At 43.4% G+C, this 20,893-nt stretch overlaps 1 protein-coding gene across 7 annotated transcripts in view; it reads left to right on the top strand.

Annotated features, from left to right (window-relative positions):
- Positions 1–20,893, top strand: part of KIAA1217 (KIAA1217 ortholog) — a 447,403-nt gene that overhangs the window by 321,615 nt on the left and 104,895 nt on the right. The gene's annotated exons all lie outside the window — the stretch shown is intronic.

Below are 20,893 nucleotides of genomic sequence, written 5' to 3'. Positions count from 1 at the left end.
TAACCCACGCACGCACATGCGTGCGCACGTGCGCACACACACACACACACACACACACACACACAAACACACACACACAAGTGCATGTATAAATCTGAGTAAGCTCTGTGGGTTGTCCCAATTTCAATGACCCGGTTATTTCAATGACCTGGTTTTGTTATTGTCTATACTTAAACAAAACGTCAGCATTGTTGGAAGCAGGGTGAAGATGCATGGGACCTCCCTGCACATTTTTTTTTTTTAATTTTTTTTTTCAACGTTTTTTATTTATTTTTGGGACAGAGAGAGACATAGCATGAACGGGGGAGGGGCAGAGAGAGAGGGAGACACAGAATCGGAAACAGGCTCCAGGCTCCGAGCCATCAGCCCAGAGCCTGACGCGGGGCTCGAACTCACGGACCGTGAGATCGTGACCTGGCTGAAGTCGGACGCTTAACCGACTGCGCCACCCAGGCGCCCTCCCTGCACATTTTTTTTTGCAACTTTCTGTGAATCTATAATTACTTCAGAACAAAGGACAACAAAAAGGTATATATTTTGTTAAGAAGTGTCATAAACACAGGAGGAGGAGGAGGTGGACTGTATCCAGTGATGTGGAGGAAACAAACTAGTGAGCGTGGTTTTTTGGTAAAATCTAAATAAGCATCAGTCATAATGAATCATTTAAGGGAGTTAAGACCAAAGGAAAATAAAAATACCAGCAAGAAACTGGTCCAGAGAGTGTGATGAGAGTAGAAGCATTCTAAATCCTCGTACTGTTTAGGGAGGAGGATAGAAAACCATATATTTGAAATATCTTTATGATAAAAAGGTAGAATGGCATCTAAACCAACCCAAGTTCTTTTATTTCATACTAAAATCATCCACTGAACACCTGTTCTGTGTCTGGAAACCTACTGACATCACTAATCGCTGTCATAATCCTGAAAGAAGGATTGATGAAGAAACAGACTACGTGGGAGTGAGTCACATATGAACAGTCATAGCAGTAAGTGGTGAAGCCAGCATTTGAACCCAGGCTCACTGACACTTGAAGCCTATGTTCTTTCAATTCCACTGTGCCCTGCTGTGCACAATGAATGTTGAAATAGATTAACTTTCTAAAGAGAATGCCTGCAGTGTGTTTTGAAGGTGAAATATTTTTACCTTACATGGATTGAAATATGACCCATTTCCAAACTGTGGGCAAAACAGAAAGCTTTTGTCTTACCCATTGCATTTCATGGCCCAGCCTGTGGGCAAAATCTACTGCAAAACAGAAAGCTTTCGTCTCTTGCCTTTTCCTTTGGCAGCTCTGAACAGTCGTTGTGAAGCCATGTGTCACGGGAGCTCATTCAACTAGTTGTGTTACTTGGGAGAATGAAGGGCAGTGGTTAACGTTCAAGTTTAGTGTTTTCTCAGTAAACAAAGCATGGGCTTAGAAATGAATTTTCTTTTTCATTTTATCCTGCGCGGATAAGAAAAGGGAAGTACCATTTGAAGATCAAGGAAAACACCAGTCTCTCCAACTATTAGTTAATTTCCCATCTGTAAACCTTGTTTCTGTTTCTCCTGATGCTAAAGCGGTCTGGAAGCCCAACGAGCCCTGATACATCCTCGTACACACATATTCACAGAGTGTGCAGGGAGAATGCACGTACACATCGATGATAATAGGTGTTAGAGCTTTGTGGCTCAGGTCTGTTGACAGGTTTGAATAAAAGGAACCGGAGGATTTGTCTCTGATCTATCAGGCTTTTTCTCCTTCTTTTAGCCAGGAATAAATGACTAAAGCTCTCCATTTTATAGGATTGAAAAGAAGGAGTACTTTTATCTTTACTTGAAACATTGTGCAGCAGAAGCTTCTATTTACTGGCTCATAAAAGATTTTATGCCTCATCTGTTGTATTTAGGATGACTATAGCGGATGTTCTAGAAAAAGATTTGAAATGTGTTGCCTCCTGAAGTTAGAATTATAATCAGGTGTATTACTGAACAATCCAACTTTCCTTAATGTGTACAGATTTCTCCACTGGCGGGAAGTACTGAAGAAAGCCGAGATAGAGCATTAAGCAAAATGTAGCCTGAAACTCTAAAAACATATGTGATTGCCCACCCCTCTGTGTGCAGACTTCAGAACGTGTTTGCCCAGCTTTTACAGTAGTTTCATCTGATGAAACAACAGAAGCACCTGTCGCGGGGCTGAGCTCAAAGCCTTCTATAAAAACATTGGGAACATTCTGATCTCAGCGTTACCATCCCTGCTCTGTCAGGGAATACCTCAGAGACCCTAGGCAAATCTCATACTTCCTAGGCCTCAATTTCTTCATCCATAAAATCCTGACCCATTTCCCAGGAGACCTGAGAGAAAGATCCAGCACTAGAAAAATGGTTGTAAAGAGTAGAATGCCTCCCGGAAAGTCTTAGTAATGATAGAGTAAAGGGCCATTGGTTTATTTCATGCTCTTGCTAAAGCGAAGATAGCTATTCTTTTACCAAAGAAAAACCAAAAGGCAAGTGCCAGAAAGAACGAATTCATCAGAGGGCAGGCAGTTATGGCCCTCATGCTCTGAATCCTTCATGCCCAGCCCCATTCTGGAGTCCGTGCTTTTCCAGTGGGTCACCTTCAGTGCAGCCTTTAACAGCACTCACCATTAATGTACTCATGGTTGTGAATAGTGGCCAGGCAACTTGACCTTATCCAAGAAGACCTATGAAAAGTGGCTCCACTGGGGCACCTGAGTGGCTCAGTCAGTTAAACGTCCGACTTTGGCTCAGGTCATTTTCTCATGGTTCGTGTGTTCATGCCCCACATCGGGCTCTATGCTGACAGCTCGGAGCCTGGAGCCTGGAGCCTGCTTCGGATTCCGCGTCCCCCTCTCTCTGTGTCCCTCCCCCACTCGCTCTGTCTCTCTTTCTCTCTGAAAAATGAATAAACATTAAAAAAATTTTTTTTAATTGGTAAAAAAAAGTGGCTCCACTGAAAATTGGTTTATCTTTAAAAATTTTTTTTAATGTTTATTTATTTTGAGAGCAAGAGAGAGAGAGAGAGACAGAGAACAAGCATGTGCACATGAGCAGGGGAGATACACAGAGAGGGAGAAGGAATTCCAAGCAGGCTCTGTGCTGACAGAGTTCGAACTGTGGGGCTCGAACTCACGAACTGTGAGATCATGACCTGAGCTGAAACCAAGAGTCGGACGCTTAACCCACTGAACCACCCAGGCTTCCCGGTTTATCTTGCTCTTAACAAAAGAGGGAAAGGTTATTTCTGAAATTTTTGTTTGGGACCCCAAATTTTCAATGAATGGCCATCATAATATTTGTTTCTCAATTTTTTGGTTGAATTGGGTTCGTCAGGGTCAAGATAGTTATTATTTCTCTTACACATTAACCTTGAGAAGTCATATAACATATCAAGTGTAGACTCTGGAGCCAGACTGCCCAGAATTATACACCAGCTCTGTCACCAACCACTATGTGATGTGTGTCATATTCCTAAGTACTATTTGCCACAGTTTCCTTATCTATAAATGGATATAAAAGTAGAACCTACTTCATAGTGTTGTTGTAAGAATTAAAGTAGTTAATTTATGTTAATTGCTCAGTATCGTACCTGAATTGTAGTAAGTACTACATAAGTTGGGAATATTGTCATTATTAAGCATTTCATAAAGCCACTGTGGGGAAATAAATCCTGAGCTGTTGGCCCACTTGCTTTTTTTTTTATAATGTTTTACTTGTTTTAGAGAGAGCACACGAGTGGGAATGGGGGAGGGACAAGAAGGGAGGGGAACAGAAGATCTGAAGCAGACTCTTTGCTGAGAGCAGCAAGCCTAATGTGGGGCTCAAACTCACAGACTGCAAGATCATGACCTGAACCAAAGTCAGATGTTCAACTGACTGAGCCACCCAGGCGCTCCATATTGGCCCACTTTTCAAAATGTATCTAGACCCTGGCCACCTCTTACCTCTTCCATTCCTAATCCACCATCACCACTTGCTAGGACCCTTGCAGTAGCTTCCTCCTGGCCTCCCTACTTTCCCCTTGCCACCAACAGTCTCCACAGAGCTGCCTGCACGGTTATTCCAACCCTTACTTAAGTCTTGTTGCAGCACTCTTCTGTACCAAGTGCTGTATGGTCCATCGTTTCATTCAAAGTCCAAGGTCATCCACCATCTGGTGAGTAGGTATAAGCCCAGCTACCATCTGGCCTCATTTCCTCCCACCTCATACCCAAGAGGGTGTGTGGGAGGGGTGGCAGGAGGTCCAGCTATTGACATCTTGGTAGTTCCCTTAACATCCTAGCTTACTGCTTCTCAAGTCCTTTTATACTTTCTGTTCCCTTTGCTTGAAACATTCTTCAGACGTCTGTGAGAAGGGTGGCGTCTCCTTGATTCAGGATGACAATGCACATGTCGTCTTATCTGAAGTGGGTGTCTCTGTCCCCCCTTTCGCAATTATCTTTCCCTTTCCTTCTAGATTTACCCTTACCTGCTTTATTTCTCTACAGTAGACTAATTACCGCAGACATAGTTTGTCATTTGTTTCTTGACACAGGTTTGTCTCTCCCTGACTAGCATAAAAGGTCCATAGGAGCAGGTGTCTCATTTTGTTCACTGCTGTTTTACAAGCTCCTGATATGGTGCCTGCATATAGTAGGTGCTCCATAAGTGTATGTTGAAGAATTAATGGAGTGGGTGATACGGTAGTTTGTGTTGGACTGGTCAAGCACTTTCACATACACTCTTATTAAATCCCATGATGTAGGAAGCCTGGGGGGCAAGTTTCTTTTCTTGCACTTACACCTATAAATAAAGGGTCAAATCTGAAAAAAAAGACTTCTGTAGTGACAGAAAACGGATCAGTTTTTGCTTAGGCAATGGCGAGGATCACCAGGGCATACAAGATCATTTGGGGCTTAAGCAGATTTTCATTATCTTCACTGCAGTATATGCATATATCAAAACTTATCAAATTACTAAATTTTGTTTATTTACTTATTTATTTATTTACTTCTTGATTTACTTTGTTTTTGTAAGTTTATTTATTTTGAGAGAAAGAGCATTTGTACGCGCGGGGGAGGGGCAGAGAAGAGAGAGAGAGGGGATAGAGAGAATCCTAAGCAGGCTCCGCAGAGCCCGATGTGGGGCTCGAACTCATGAACTGTGAGATGGTGACCTGAGCGGAAATCAAGAGTCAGGCGGTCAACCAACTGAGCCACCCAGGCGCCCCTCAATTTTCTACATTTTAAATATGTATGTTATGTTGTGTGTTATTTTACCTCAATAAAGCTGTTCTAAAAAATTTGCCAGGTGACCTACCCAAGGTCACACAACATTTTTCTGGAAAAGCTTGACTAGACCCCACACCGGTAGATTCATGGTCTGTCCTTCCGGTTCCCTGCATTACCTGCCAGGTGACGAACGAGCCTTGGGTCTTTAACAGGAACAATGCCAATTTGTTGTAACATTTATTTATGTATGCCTCTGTGTTGAAAAGGGAACTTTGATTTTATAGTTTAGAAGTATTGTCTATCACTTATGTAAGTTTCTATCCCCTAAATTCAGTAAAAGTCAAATAACCACAAATAATTGGATAATATTTGAGGACTCGCTGGTTTATAGAACTTTTAGGTAAGCAAACTGAAACAATGAAATGATTTAACCGAGGTCATCTAGAGCAGCTGCTTTGGCACAGGAATTCGAAATTGAGTAACCCCAGATTTTGTTTTCAGCATAAAAGCCACATTTCCTTCCATCTTTTATTGGCAGTTATAACACTTTTTTTTCCCCAAACTACCAAGATTATCCATTTCTTGAAGTCCTTTGTGCATATTGTCTTTTTCCATCTTCTGAATGAGGTGCTCTGAATGTCTTCTGCCACATACAGGACTCACTATTAGGCTCTTTTGGTTTATTTTTTACTTTACCGTGTACGAGGGCACCACCTATGGAAGACGATACTTACAGAATTGAAATCAGTAAAGATATCAGCAAAATGTACACGTCAAGTTAAGGCTAACATTCTATCTATTGTGGTTAAATGGGGCCACACCTTAATTAATAAATCTGTTCCTGACAAAGCGATTGCTCTCAAATTGATCAATATTTTTCCATTTAAATGGACCCTTTAAAAAAAATTCTTGGCATGTGCTAGTGAATACCTACTTAATGTTCATTGACACAGAGAGGTACAAAGATAGTCAGCCTAATGTTCAGATAAACGGAATAGAACAAATGCACAAGTATTTTGTGATGCAAGGAAAGTATACTATTCTTGAGATGCTTAAGACTGTTTTTTTTTGTTTTGAATTATTACTGAACCTTTATCTTTTAGCTTTTAAATGTATTAGTTTATCCCCTTTATTGCACTTATATTCCCAAGACCCTTGGTCAAATAATTTATAATTGTGAATTGAAGCACATTTAGATACTAACGGCTGCTTACAGACTATGCTTGGTGAATTCTTTCATAATACTAATGGTTAATTACTCCTTGGTTTATCCGTTATGAGAAACTGTGTATACATTCATATGTATATGTGTGAATATGTGTATATACACACACACACATATATATATACATGCATATATGTGATTTTCTTAAAAATCTATATTTTCCATTATATTTTCAAGCATCACCAATCTTAGGAAAGCATATTATGGCAGAGAGAAAGAAAATAGTGGAAAATTTAAACTCCAGTGTGATTTTTTTCTTTCATTTGCAACATGTCTCACATCTAAACAGACACTAGTATGTTTCCTTGCATCAAGCTGCGAACATTGAAAACTTAATTTTTCTTTGGAATTTGGAGACTAGATGTTATCAGTAGGAAGTTGCTGATGGAAATTGACGCTTTTGCTTCTGGCCAAGCATACCACCGAGATCATGGAAGGAGCATCCAACCCTTGCAGAGTGTGCCTTATAAAACCAGAGAAGTCATCGGAGTGGGTGGATTACTTACATCTGCAAAGGAGCAAGTCCTAGCCAGATTGCTACCTACCACTGTGACCAAAATTTGTTTGTGTCTGCAGAATTCTCAAAGAAAGATCCTGTGCAATTTTTTTTTTTTATGTTTGTTACAATTTTCCATTCAGATTGGAAGAATACCACAAAAATATTTGGTCAAAGAAATCTGAACCTTCTAAAAATATTTCTGTTATTACTGATGGCATTTGAGCCGTGGCTCATCTGACCTGCTTGTCAGTCTTCAGCAACCGTTTGGGACTATTTTGAGACTGGATTACCCAGTGCTTTAGCTTAAGCTCCCCCGTATCTTACAAAATCCCCTTCCAGTTACTGCCTCATTATGACAAAATGACTGGAAAGTGTTGTCTATAAGCCCTGCCTCCATTTCCTCTCCTAGGATCTCTCTTGAACCCGCCCATTCAGACCTTTAGTCCCACCACTCCGTAGAAACAGCTCTGGTCAAGGTCACCAGTGACCCCCACATGCTAACAATGTTTTATTATTAACAATGTTTTACTTGACTTGTCAGTGCCTGGCATGCTAGGTCACTTGCTGTCCTTAAGACATATGCTTCTCCTGGTTTCCTAGACACTTCTCACTTGTCAGTCTTCCTACCCCACTGACTGCTCCTCTTTTTTTTTTTTTTAATTTTTTTAAATGTTTATTTATTTTTGAGAGAGAGAGCACAATCGGGGGAGGAGCAGAGATAGAGGGAAACACAGAATCTGAAGAGGCTCCAGGCTCCAAGCTGGCAGCACAGAATCCAGCGCGGGGCTCAAACCCGTGAACTGCGAGATCATGACCTGAGCGGAAGTCGGATGCTTAACCGACTGCGCCACCCGGGCGCCCTACTGACTGCTCCTCTTAAGTCTTCTTTTTGGTTCCTTCTCATTTTCTCACCCATAAGCATTGGCCTCAGCCCCCAGACTCCATCTGTTCTCAGTTATACTAGTTCCCCAGGTGATCTGATCTGGTCCCATGGTGCCGAATGTCCCCTGTATGGTTGACTTCGTCACCTTGGGCTGCCATGATAAAATATTACAGGCTTGGTGGCTTAAACCATGGGAATTTCTTTTCTCACAGTTCTGGAAGCTGGGAAGTCCAAGTCTTCCTGGCTTACAGACAACCACCTTCTCTCTGTGTCCTCATGTCGCCCTTCCTTGGTGCCTGTGCAGGGAGAAAGAAAGAGGACAAGCTTTCCTGTGTCTCTTCTTATGAGGGTGCTAATCCCACCTTCATGTCCTCAGATAAACCTTATCACCCTCCAAAGGGCCGACCTCCAAATACTGTCCCATTGGGGGTTGCAACTGCAACATACAAGTTGAGAGGAGGACATAAACATTCAGTCCGTAACAATGATAATGACCCCTCCGGCTCAGACCTCTCCCCTGAAGTCCAGATTCATATTTCACATCACCTACTTGACATCTCCCCCTAACAGGCTCCAAAATGAACTTCTAGTTCTTCGTCAACAACACCCAGTCCTTCCGGCGTCTTCCCCATCTCAGTTGATTGCGTCCCCCTCCTGCCGGTTGCCTGGACCCCTCCTTTGATCTCATTTCACACTTAATCTGTCAGAAAATTTTATTCACCCTCCTTGCAGCATCCATCCAGATATCTGGTCACTGCTCACCATCCCTGGGACTCTGCCCAGGTCCAAACTACCACACTCTCTCTCCTGGCTTAGTGCCTTCAATTCCGGTGGTCTCCTGAGGTGGGTCCTTGTCCCCGGGAGTCAGTTCTCAGCACAGTGGCTCTGGCAAATAAATCTCATTTTTGCCACACCTCTGCTTTCAGCCCTCTGTTGGCTTCCCGGCTTACGGAGACTCCTCCCCCATCTCCTCTCCTCCTCCTGTCCCCCACCCCACTCACTTCCCTCCAAACGTGCCGGCCCCTTGCTGCTCCTGCCTCAAGGGAACTTGCTGTTCCCTCTGCCTGGATTGTTCTTTGCCCACATACCTACAAGACCGGCTCCCACCTTTCTTTCAAATATCTTAGCAGCGGTCATCCAACTCCTGTGAATAAAATAGCAATCCACCCACTCCAACCCCACTGCTCTCTGTCCCCCACGCCCTGTTTTGTTTGGTTCCCTATTATTTGGCCCACTCTACACATTCCTGTCTGTGAGCTTATTGTCTCTCCTACACCAGTAGAAGCTAGGACCTCTGAGCTTCCTGCTGTATCCCCAACCTTCAGAAAACAGTGTGGCAGGTACTCAGCAAATATTTCTAGAGGGAATGAAATCTGTCTTTTTTTTTTTTAAATAAAATGTTTATTTATTTTTGAGAGAAAGAGCAGAGAGGAAGGGCAGAGAGAGAGAGAGAGAGAGAGAGAGAGAGAGAGAGAGAGTCCCAAGCAGGCTCAGCACTGTCAGCACAGAGCCTGACGCGGGGCTTGAACCCACGAACTGCAAGATCATGACCTGGGCTGAAATCAAGAGTCAGATGCTTAACTGACTGAGCCCCCCGAGCGCCCCTGAAATCTCTCTTTTATGGCATTAATTGTGCTGAAGTGGGTGCAGCGCTCCTGCTCTGTGCATGTAAAATGGCCCTGAGCTTCGTGAATGTTCTCTATTCCTCAAGCTTTCATTTAAGGATCTGCTTAGCCTCTAGTTGTTTTAACCTGGATGAGCCCACTAGGGAAGTAGAATTACTTGTGCTGTGGAAAAGGGACCAAGCTTATTATTCTCTCTTTTGTTACGTTTGTTTTAAAGCATAACGTTTATATATCCGTGGACCTGCTATTGTAGAAAATAAAGCCAAGAGAATGCACGGACGCCTGTAAGTGACAGTCATTTGAGTTGGGTCTTGTTTTCTCCAGGTTTCTTCTAGCGAGGGATAAGTGCTCAGTGTGTCCAGTGCATGCTTTGATGAGGGCAGCCCCAGGCAACAACGTGGCTTGATTGATCCCTTAGCTAATCAAGCAGGTGCCTTTAGTAGGAATGTCAACAATTATCATTTTGATCTTGAGACATTTGGCGGCGGGGGGGGGGGGGTCTCTTACCTACGAAAGTGGGGAGAGGGGAAAGAAAGGTTATTTATGGTGGATCTGGAAGCATGGATGATATTTTACGGGCAGTGGTAAAGGAGACCAGGGGACAGGGATCTGAGCAGGGACGCTTTTGTCATTGCGGCCTGTCCCCACCCACCACTCCCTCAGCTGCCTTAGCCACCCTCAGACATTTGTTCTTTGTTGTGATCTTGGTGCTGAGAACAGAAGCTGCTCTTAAAAGGCAGCACTGGAACCTCAAAGGGAAATGGGGAGGAGGAAACAGCCATGTGTGATGTCTCCTACGTGCCCCTTCGGAAAGTACCAGAGGGAACAGAAGGTAAAGGTACAATGAAAAGTCTTCCGGGGTCTTTTGAGGGCGATTCAAAAGGTCACTTGTGGAGCCAGGTCCTGGAGATCGTCATCGTGGCCCCTAGCACCCTGAGTCACTCCTTCCTTGGAGTCCCTGCGTGCTGGGGGGCCGGGCAGTAGCAGGGGTGGGGTGGGGGAGAGTGTGGCCTCATCTCGTTACCCCTGTGCAACTGGGATTCCCCACAGCAGCAACGCTCTTTTCCCACTTGCTCTTAAAGCAAGAAATGGCCAACAAGGGTAGCCTTGGGAAAATTAGAGAAGCCTGGCAAAATCGTTGAAAAGCCCCCACCCCCACCGGGACATGTGCCACCAAAGGACCTAGATCCGAACACCTGACGAACAGCTCAGGCTCCACCACCATCCTCTCTCCTCTCCTGCTCACACGACAGTAAGTCCTGAGCACTCGTCCCCGGCCTTTCCACCGCCATCTCTCTGGATTCTTCTAGACAATAGCTCTCTTGGGAACCCCTTTATGCCTCTGGCCGGGACTGACACGATATTCCAGATCTCCCCACAGGGACAGGGCGTGCGGAGGGGCAGGGACAGAAGACACGGAGGAGGCTCCCAGAAGGTCCACACCCTCTGGCATGGACCCGAGGACACAGGAGGAGCGATACTGGAGCAGCAGGGAAGACACAGGGAGTGGGGATGGGCAGGAAGCCAGGGACAAGCCTCGGAACAGACTCACCCTGCCTCATGCTGTGTGTCACTGCCCACTTCAGGCTGGAGCCTGGCTGGGTCTGTCTGGGAGTGTCCACAGGACAGCCGTGGCCCGTCACGGCAGAGGGAACCTTTACGGCAGCCCCGGGAGAGTCCGCCGAAAGCCCGGAGGAATCAGGTAGTGAACGGATAAACAGAATGATTAGCAGGTGACAGTAATAGGAAAAACGCAAAGCTTTAAGCAGCACGGAAAGCAGTTCGCCACCGTATAAAAAACGTGGAGACACTAACGTCAGCTTCGCGTGACACCGCCCTTTCTACTGACATAAACCCAGAAATGAAGGCACCGAATCGCCACTCAGGTGCCTGCTTCCATTAGGACTGCTCAGAACAAAATCAACAGAAAGGCATCTGTTGATAGAGTGGACGGCACACCCACCCCGAGTGCCGGAAGGTGAAGAAGGTCCCGTCCCCGGCTTCGATGCCGACGTTGGGGGGAACGCGTCTCGTCTCTCCGTGTCACTCTCAAGCCTGCCTGGGGCAAGAGCACAGGGGCTCATGTGCCATCTGTCTAAATATTTTTAAAACTATAAATCGAGCTGGCCAACTGTTAGATGAAATGCATTCTCTCCTCATCCTTCGATAAATATACCTTTGTGACCACGTCAAAACTAGATTTGCTTTTAGCATTCTCAGAAATGCTCACGGAGTTCTGTGCTGGGTCACGAGATGAAGAAGGGCTTCCCCACCCCCAGCCTGTCCTCATTTCCACCACGCACATGTGAGCGATTATCCAGCCCACGTGGGCCCTGCTGACAGCCGCGCCTCCATCACCCCTCAGTACTTGGGGAGAAGCTCTGAAGCGCAGTGCCCGGGGCAGGGTCCCTTTCCCGCACCCCTCCTCCATCACACAGTTTGGCCCTCCTTCCATGGGGACTCCTGCACATGGGCCCTGCGCTTCTATGGAACCCCAGACATTAAGGAAGTCGATCATTCCGACGAGAGAAGGACATCGGGTAGGTTGCCTTGTATTTTTGGGTCACGAAAGAGAAACAGCAAGTCTGGTTTTTTTTTAAGAGCTCCAAATGAAGGCCAGTGAGATATGAATTCCCCCAAACTGCCCACACTCTCTTTCTCACCACTTTCTGGAAAAGAATTCTGAGCCTCCCCCTCAGACACCTAAGAAGAAGCTGAGAAAAAGCAGCCCAGAAGACGAACAGCTGCTCTACCCAGTGCATGCCTCACCCTCCTAGTTGGCCACACGCCCTGCATCGCCCTCTCTCGCAGACTTGGGGAGCAGAAGAGCGAGTGTTCCTGAATATCCCTCAATGGCTGCCTGTGGCCAGAGAGTCACCTTTCAGCTGAGGCAGCTCCCCTTTTTCACTGAGGCAGCTCCCCCTTTTGGGCCTGGTGACATGAGTAGATCCACCCCTAGGCTTCAGGGTGGCAAAGACCAGTCGTTTGCTGACAGTCTGACCGATAGCTGAAGGTCATTTCCCCCTCCACCCCCGACCGCAGCATGTTTCCCTGAGCTGCTAGAGAGTGGATGAGTTCCATGACAGTCACAGACCCACAGAGACCAGCCTTGCCGGGGATGGGACCCCCTGTCTAAGCCTGGACTTTGGGGGGAGACCAAGGGGTACAGCTGGGGTACGGGAGCAAGGCAGAGAAAAGATGTGGGAAGAAGTGGCACCAGAAGGCAAGACTCTTTGGGGCCCAAGTATCCCACAGTTACTACTTTATAAACATGAGTTTCACAAAGTCGGGAGTCTGCCCTCTGGAGCGAAATCCTAGAGAGTGGGTCTCTTGGCATTTGTTGATGACATTTGTCAGCAAAGGATGGTTTTTATTTTATTGCCATTAGCATATCAAAGTATAAATAAGCAACACTGCTCCGATTTACCCGGGAAGTTTCCTCGGGAAATCCCTGGTGATCCTGGGGGGGTTGCCTACAAGGGGAGAAAAAAGGCTCATCCTGTTAACATCTTGCAATGTCTTTCTCCCCCAGCTTGAGGATGAAGAAGGTTGTTACCTTTTCGAGCAGAGTAATTTTCACAGAATAGTAGAAAACCAAAGAAATTCTGAATAATAAAATTAACACTGAATACCGGTGGGTTTTTGAAATCTACATGTAAATGACATAAAAGTTAGAATTTCATACTGAAAACTTTGCTAGAGATCTATTTCTTCATCCAAAATAATTAGTGATTATTATTATGTAAAATACTAATAATTTAGCAGGGAAGAAAATAAGTTTCAGAGTAACTCAGATGGTGTCTTACTAATGTCCATGATCTCTGTACCTAAATCTGCTTATCAGAATGATTGAAGAAAATGCAGGATGTACAAATCTCCTAGTGGGGTGGTTATAGGCTTTTTCTGAATTATAGCTAGAGTCTTTCTGGTACTTTGAAAACATGCATTGGAAACTGTAAAAGTTGCATTTTGCATATCCCTGAAAGGTCGAGAAATGTTTTTCTGAGACCAGGATTACTATACTTTCACACTTTTGTTCTTGTCTTCAAGAAAATCTTCTTCTTCCTTTTGTGCCCTTTATCCTTTGTACTGTAAAATTCCCATACCCATTCTTTTATCAAAAGTCAAGGAAAACTTCCCAAATTCCCATAATTACATTCAGGTATAAGCTCCTGGGTCCTCTGTGGAAGTGACTCTATTTAGACAGCATTATTTGGCATTCTTTTAAATATATGTGTGTGTGCACACACATACACACACACATATACACACACACATGTGTGTGTATATGTGTAATATACATACATATATGTGTGTGTATATATATATATATACACACACACATATGTGGTTTTTAGTTTTTTGAATGGAAAAAGACAGAAAACATAATATAATAGACGTTACCAAAGTTAAACAGATATTCACATCTGTTTAACAGTTGAGAGACAGCATAGGACAGTGGTTACTGTCATTAATGGGGAGGATGAGTCATACAAGTTACTTCTCTTGCCTCAGTGTTCTTCATCTGTGAAATGGGGATAATTACAGTAGCGACCTCATAGAGAAGATTAAAGGAGTTAATGTTTGGAAAGGTCAGTGTCTGGTACATGGAAAGTGCTCTATACATTTCTGTCAAATTTTAAAAGGAAAAGTATCTCTCTCTTTTTTTAAAGTTATTTTTGTTTTACTAGTCTCTGTCCCAAACATGGGGCTTGAGCTCACGGCCCCAAGATCGAGAGTCATATGCTCCTCTGACTGAGCTAGCTGGGTGCTCTGAAAGGAAAACTATCTTTCTGTAATTGCTTCAGGCCCTCTGGCATTTTTAAAGAAGTAAAATGTAAACTTCGATCTTCTTTTCTTCCTCCCTACTTTCCCAGAGCTAACTACATGCTGAAGTTGGGGGATGTGACTGTCCTGCCACTTTTAGTGCTCCTACTGGTATATCATAAATAGTATATATTATTTTTCTGCATTATAAAACTTTACACAAATAGAAACATACTGCGTGCATCCTTGGTAACTTTCTGCAGCCATGCAACATTATGTTTTTGATATTGATACACGTCGATAGACGTGGTTCTAGTTTCTTCATTGTAAATGCTGTTTACTGTCCCATTATGTGAATAAACCAGTGAGAACAAAGTGGTGGGAAATGGCGCTGTAAACAGCATCTTAGAACAAGTGCTTGGCTTGTGAGATTCTTCTCTCTGATGGATAATTTAAAGTCAGGTGGCGGGATGAACATCTTCGGTTTTACCAGGTATCCCACGAGCAGTGAAGAGCAGACTGCATTTTCCATGACTTCACCAATACTTGGGGTCACTGGGTTTACTGACTTTTGCCTCTCTGATGGGTATGCAATGCCATGGTTTCCATTTTTATTTCCATAATCAATAGTGAGGTTGGGCACTTTTATGATTATTGGCTGCTGGGGCTTCTTCCTCTGCGAGTTGCCTTCTTATGCCGTGAGTTTGGGATATCTATTATTTCCCACTTTCTATTTTCTTATTGATTGATAAGGGTTCTTTATTTATTCTGAATACTAGTCCTTGGTAGAACACGTGACTTGTAAATGACTTCTCTCAGACCGTGGTCTGTCTTCTTTATTTTGGTGATAATGCCTTTTACAGTAAAAATATTCTGTAATGTAGTGTCATTCAGCAGTATTTGTCTCTATGGCTTATGGTTTTTATTTCTTGTAAAAGTCCCTGTAATGCCTGGGTGGCTCAGTCAGTTAATCATCTGACTCTTGATTTCAGCTCAGGTCATGGGATCAAACCCCGCGTTGGGCTCCACATTGGGTGTGGAACCTGCTTAAGGTTCTCTCTCTCCCTCTCCTTCTGCTCCTCTCTCTCTCTCTCTCTCTATCTTTTTTTCTCAAATAAAATAAAATAAAAGTCCCCATATCAGTGTGTTAGCAGACAGCATCGTGTTTTGTTTTGTTTTTTAAATCTCGTAGTTTTAACTTCTCACAGGTCTTTAGTCCATCAGGAATTTATTTTACTTATAGCATAAGGAAAGGATTTTTTTTTCTTTTTTTACTTTTTCCATTTTGAGAACCAGCTTTCCTCACACTACTTCTTGAATAGTCCTTTCTTCACGGCTTTGTCCCACTCCTTCTGCCATATATCAAGCTTTCATAAATCCCGTGTCTTTTTCCGGGCTGTTTTGTTCCATAATTCTGTTTGTTCCATCCCTGTGCCAAAACCACAGTGTTAATAGTGTTGATAACTAATACAGCAAGTACTCCCTCTTACTGTTTTCTTCAGAATTGCAGGATTGTTGCTGTCAGTGGTATATTTTTATTAAACTGTATTCTCTAATTTTTTTTCTAGTATCTGGGGTTGCTGTTGAATCTATATATTGATTGTACATCATTCAGTCATATTGAATCCTCATTAGTTCTAATAGTGTGTCTGCAGGTTTCCTTGGATTTGCTGTTATATCACCTGAGAAAAAGCAGTTTTGATTATCCCTCCTAATCCATATGCGTTTTTATTTCTTTTTCTTGTACTGACGGTGCTACTCAGACTGACTTCAGATGCAGCAATAACAAAAAATCTGAGTTTCAAGGTTTTGTTTTTGAGTAATCTCTACACCCAACATCGGGCTTGGGCTTACACCCCTGAGATCAACAGTCTCATGCTCCACTGACTGAGCCAGCCTGGTGCTCCTATTCCCCCACAAAAATCCAAGTTTAAGGACAATGTTTCTAATGTTTCATCATTAAGCGTTACCCTTCTTTGAGGTTTTTGGTTGGATACCTTTCGCCAAATTAAAAGAGTTCTTACTTTTAACTTATTTTTTCTTAACCTTTTTCTGACGCTATCAAGATTATCGTATAGCACTCCTCTTATTTCTTATTGTAGAATATATTAAGACTAGACTATGTAGTGTCAAACCATCCTTATATTCCTGAGATAAATTCTTCTTGGTCATGATGTATTTTTTCATACTTTGCTAGGTCTGTTTTGCTAACATTTTATTTAGGGGGTTGTGTTTAAATTTCAAGTTTTTCCTTTTACTACTTGCCTATCATTCAGATTAATACTAGCCTTATAAAATGAATTGACAGGGCGCCTGGGTGGCTCAGTCGGTTGAGCAGCTGACTCTTGGTTTCAGCTCAGGTCATGATCCCAGGGTCGTGGGATCAAACCCCACATCAGCGTCTGTGCTGAGCATGGAGCATGCCTAATATTCTCTCTCTCTCTCTCTCCCTCTCTGCTCTTCTCCCCTGCTTGTACTCTCTCTCTCTCTCAAATAAAATAACAATAAAAAACTTAAAAACATAAAATGAATGGACATTGCGATGTTTAATTTAACTGACTGCTCACCTGAAGTATAAGAAAGAATTTAGTTACAGTTGTACCGTACTTCTCATACTTAATTCCGGTGTTTCTCACAGCATTTCATGCATTTTCCACCCTAATTGCTGACTAACCTTCAAGATTAAATTATTGACTCCCTTGACGTTGTGCAGGTTCTGTAGTGACTGTGCATTATAGCTTCTTCAGAGACAAGTTTCTAACTATCCATGTAAAAGAGTAGTAAGATCCACTGGGAATGAATAGGGTCCCAGCCCCAGAAGTCAGCATCTGACATACTCATGACTTTAACACAGCTTGAATTCCAGAAGTCATCAACACATTCTTCAAGGCATTTTTTTTTTCTTAGAGAAATGCCTTGGGATCTCACTTCAATGGTACTATCATATCACTTGAGTCCCAGGTATACCGATTTGTCTGGAACAAAATAAAGTTAAGGAGTTAATCGCAGTGGTGCCATGACTAAGACTTTGTCTTGAGAATGAGTGCCTCCGAGCAGGATCTCTGTCCAGTGACTACTGCCTGTCAGGTTGTTGAGTGGGGCAAGACTCTATCATATTCAACTTCCAACAGACTTATTTTTTTTTAACATCTTCTTCCGTGATGCTAATGCAGGTGGCTCCACAATTAGGACTCTTTAAAGCACATTGTAAATTAGAATTTGGCATAAAATTGCATTTATTTTCCAGGAAATTCTTAGTCTTTCATAAAGACTCTCCCTTAGGGATTCTCCAGAGGGCCTCCATAGTTCCTCAATTATAACTAATAGAAGATAAATTAGTTAAAAGACTTCACAAAGTCTTACATTGCCTTAAATATCAGGTATCTGGATGAAATAAGCAGCTATTTGATTGATATAATCATTCTTCAGATACTTCTGCAAAGAGTTGCTGGTTACCCAAAACAAAGACACTGAAAGCTGAGAGGTTATTCCAAAAATAAAGATTATCAACTTTCTATGGAGAATAAATTTTCTATTACCTTGTTCCTCCTCACAAGGCAACTGTCGCCATCCTGCTTTGTCACCTGCTTGAAAAGCTACTCCATAGGAAGGGACATAGCAGCATGGGTCTGCTCAGGACGGGAAAAGTTACTGACATCTGAGGGCATGCTGGAGCTTTTCAAGGAACCCACGCAGACTTGTCTTGAAAACGCTGCTGTGTCCAAAACAGAATGCCAGCGGGTGTTAGCTATGAATCGCTAACTTCTAAAGAACAGTGTCGTTTATGGAGCCCCTCTGGAGGGGTTAGAACACAGAGGGTGACCAGAGGCTTACCTCTGTACTTCCCATTTCTGGTATAGGACCCGGCACATCATAGGGGCTTATGTAGTGAAGGGATGAAGCCATCCCTACAGGTCCCCTTCAGTTCATTTTGTTCTAAATCATAAGACTCTTGAATTCAGTCTCTTAAGGATACACCAGCGTGTTAACTAACCTGGAATCTTTTGTTTATATCAACCACCAATGTCGTCCCCATTTCGGACGCCAGTTTACAATTCTTCCGACGCCAACGGAAATCTTTCTAGGAGCAGCCTCCTTGGCCCATCTCTTCCGGCTGAAAAAACTCCCCGGTTTCCTGAGGAGAATCCCTAGTTGGCCAGTCTCTTTAGATCTGTGGAGGTTACCTTTTCAAATGATCAAATGAAAGCATACTTATTCTAGGAAATGGAGAATATGCAGAAAAATCGGAGAGAACAATATCATCCATGACCTTATCACCCAAAGACAATGACTCTTCTTGTCACTTTGGTGTGCAGTCATCAAATAGGTAGACTTACCATGAACTCGATGAAACCAAGGTTCAGGTCCCCATGCATAAGTAATTAACTTTCCTACTGGATTTGCTATTTCTAATTGTTCTTAAAGAGGTCCCTCAAAACTGTATAAGCTTCAGACCAAACAAGACCTGTTCCATCATCCCTGCCATCAAGGTGATTAACTGATTTCTACAAATCTGGTTCCTTTCTGTTTTGTAGTATGCTTTACCACTTAACAAACTATAAAAATTTTCTCGTATCCTTCTAGAATTCCTTTAATGACAGCATAGTGTTCAACGAATTGATTTATCAAATGAATGGATTTATTAAATGACTCCCCTAATGTTGGAATTCCCCTATGTTCTTCCTATAGATGATGCTTTATTGAGCATCCTGACCACTACATCTTTATGCATAAATATGTAGAAATGAAATTACCAGCTCAAACCGTATGTATAATTTAGAGGGATTTTGACACAAATAGCCCTTTAGAGAAGCACTGTCAGTTTACTTTCCCAACAGTGGTATGTGAGAAAATTCATTTTCCCAACCCTTGTCAGCACTGTTTATTGTATTGTAAACGCCTTTGCCAATTTCACAGGTATAAAAAGCTATCTTAATATTTTCATATTTATATTTTTCTTATTAAGTTGACAACTGAGTTCCCTATCGGAAAGTACTGTAAGCACTCTTTCTATTTTTAAGGCAATTGGCCATTTGCAATAGTTGTAATGCAGATACTGATTTGCATAATCATACATTGGATTTGGAGAAACTGAGGAATGTAGGTCATTTGGATTGTCCCCATCATCTGCCTGTGGGAAATGCCATTTAGGGGAGATTGTGGAAGGCATGCCAGAAGGGAAGCATACATATTAGATTGGCCACATTACAGGGAGAATTGAATTCATTTCAGCTGACAGATATGTGAGCATCTACTACGAGTCTAACATTCTACTATATATTCCCATCTGATGAATGCAGGTAATCATACTGTGGAATTAAAAGCTATACTTGTGGAGCGCCTGGGTGGCTCAGTCGGTTAAGCATCCGACTTCAGCTCAGGTCACGATCTCACGGTTCATGAGTTTGAGTCCAGTCTTCCTCTCTGGACAATGCTAGCTGTCCTCACACTCTTCCTTGGTGAAAAAAGACACGGTTCATGAGTCTGTGCTGACAGCTCAGAGCCTGGAGCCTGCCTCGGATTCTGCGTCTCCCTTTCTCTCTGCCTTTCCCCTGCTTGCACTCGATCTCTCTCTTAAAAAATAAATAAACATTAATTTTTTTAAAAAAAGCCATGCTTATAATTTCAGTAAAACACAATGTGAGCACAGGTGTAAGAAAAATTAATTCCTGGGGCACCTGGGTGGCTCTGATGGTTAAGCGTCCAGCTCTTGATTTCAACTCAGGTCACCATCTCCCAGTTCGTGGGTTTGAGCCCCACGTCGGGCTCTGCCTTCACGGCACAGAGCCTCTCTCTGCCCCTCCCCTGCTTGCGTGCACGCACACGCATTCTCTTGTTCTGTCTCTCAGAATAAATAAACTTGAAAAGAAAGAAAAATTAATTCCTCGATTCTCAGTGGAAACGTGACAGAGGAGTGGTCGGGGAAGATCGCTCAGAGGAGGTAGTGTGTGTGCCGAGCAAACTGGTGGGAAGGTCACCCACGGTGGCGGTGCAGCGTGCGTCGCAAGCGTGCATGCTGAGTTCACAGAACAGCAAGATTTGCGGCACATCCAGAGTGCCATAGGACTGCGGCCTGGTGTGGGGTAATAGGGCAGCAATGGGAGACTGAGGTCTGTATTGGCCCATTCAGGCCGCTGTCACAAACTCGCATACACAGAGTATCTTAAAACAGCGTATTTGTCACAGTTCCAAAGGCTGGAAGTTCAAGACCAAGGTGCCAGCAAATCCGGCTGGTGCCCGGGGAGGACCCACTTCACCATTTGCCGATGGCTCTCTTCTCAGTCTATGTCCGTGTGACAGAGAACGGAGAGAGAAAACAAACTCTTGTGTCTCTTCTTAGAAGGGCACTCCTGGCATCGGGGTCCTCCACCCTCAGGGGCCTAATTACCTCCCAGAGGCCCCACCTCCAAACACCATCACCTGGGAGATTAGAGTTTTAACATAAGAATGGGGGGGGGGAGCACACAGACATTCAGTCCGTAGCTAGGCGACTGGGTGAAAATCCTTGCTTAACTACATCAAGACAAGGAATATTTGAGATGTCCCACGTTCCGGAACTCATTCCGAGATTCAAAAGATTATAAGGATGTATAGCCCCAGCGTGACCTGCCAAGCGTACTTTATTTCTGTTTTGTAAAATGTGACCAAGAGTTCTTGGTGAAAAATCCACATTGCCTT

This window comes from Panthera pardus, unplaced genomic scaffold (genome assembly GCF_024362965.1).
Source record: "Panthera pardus isolate Hobbes unplaced genomic scaffold, ASM2436296v1 HiC_scaffold_6, whole genome shotgun sequence".
Lineage (NCBI taxonomy): Eukaryota > Metazoa > Chordata > Mammalia > Carnivora > Felidae > Panthera > Panthera pardus.
This window is presented reverse-complemented; position numbering and strand designations above follow the sequence as displayed.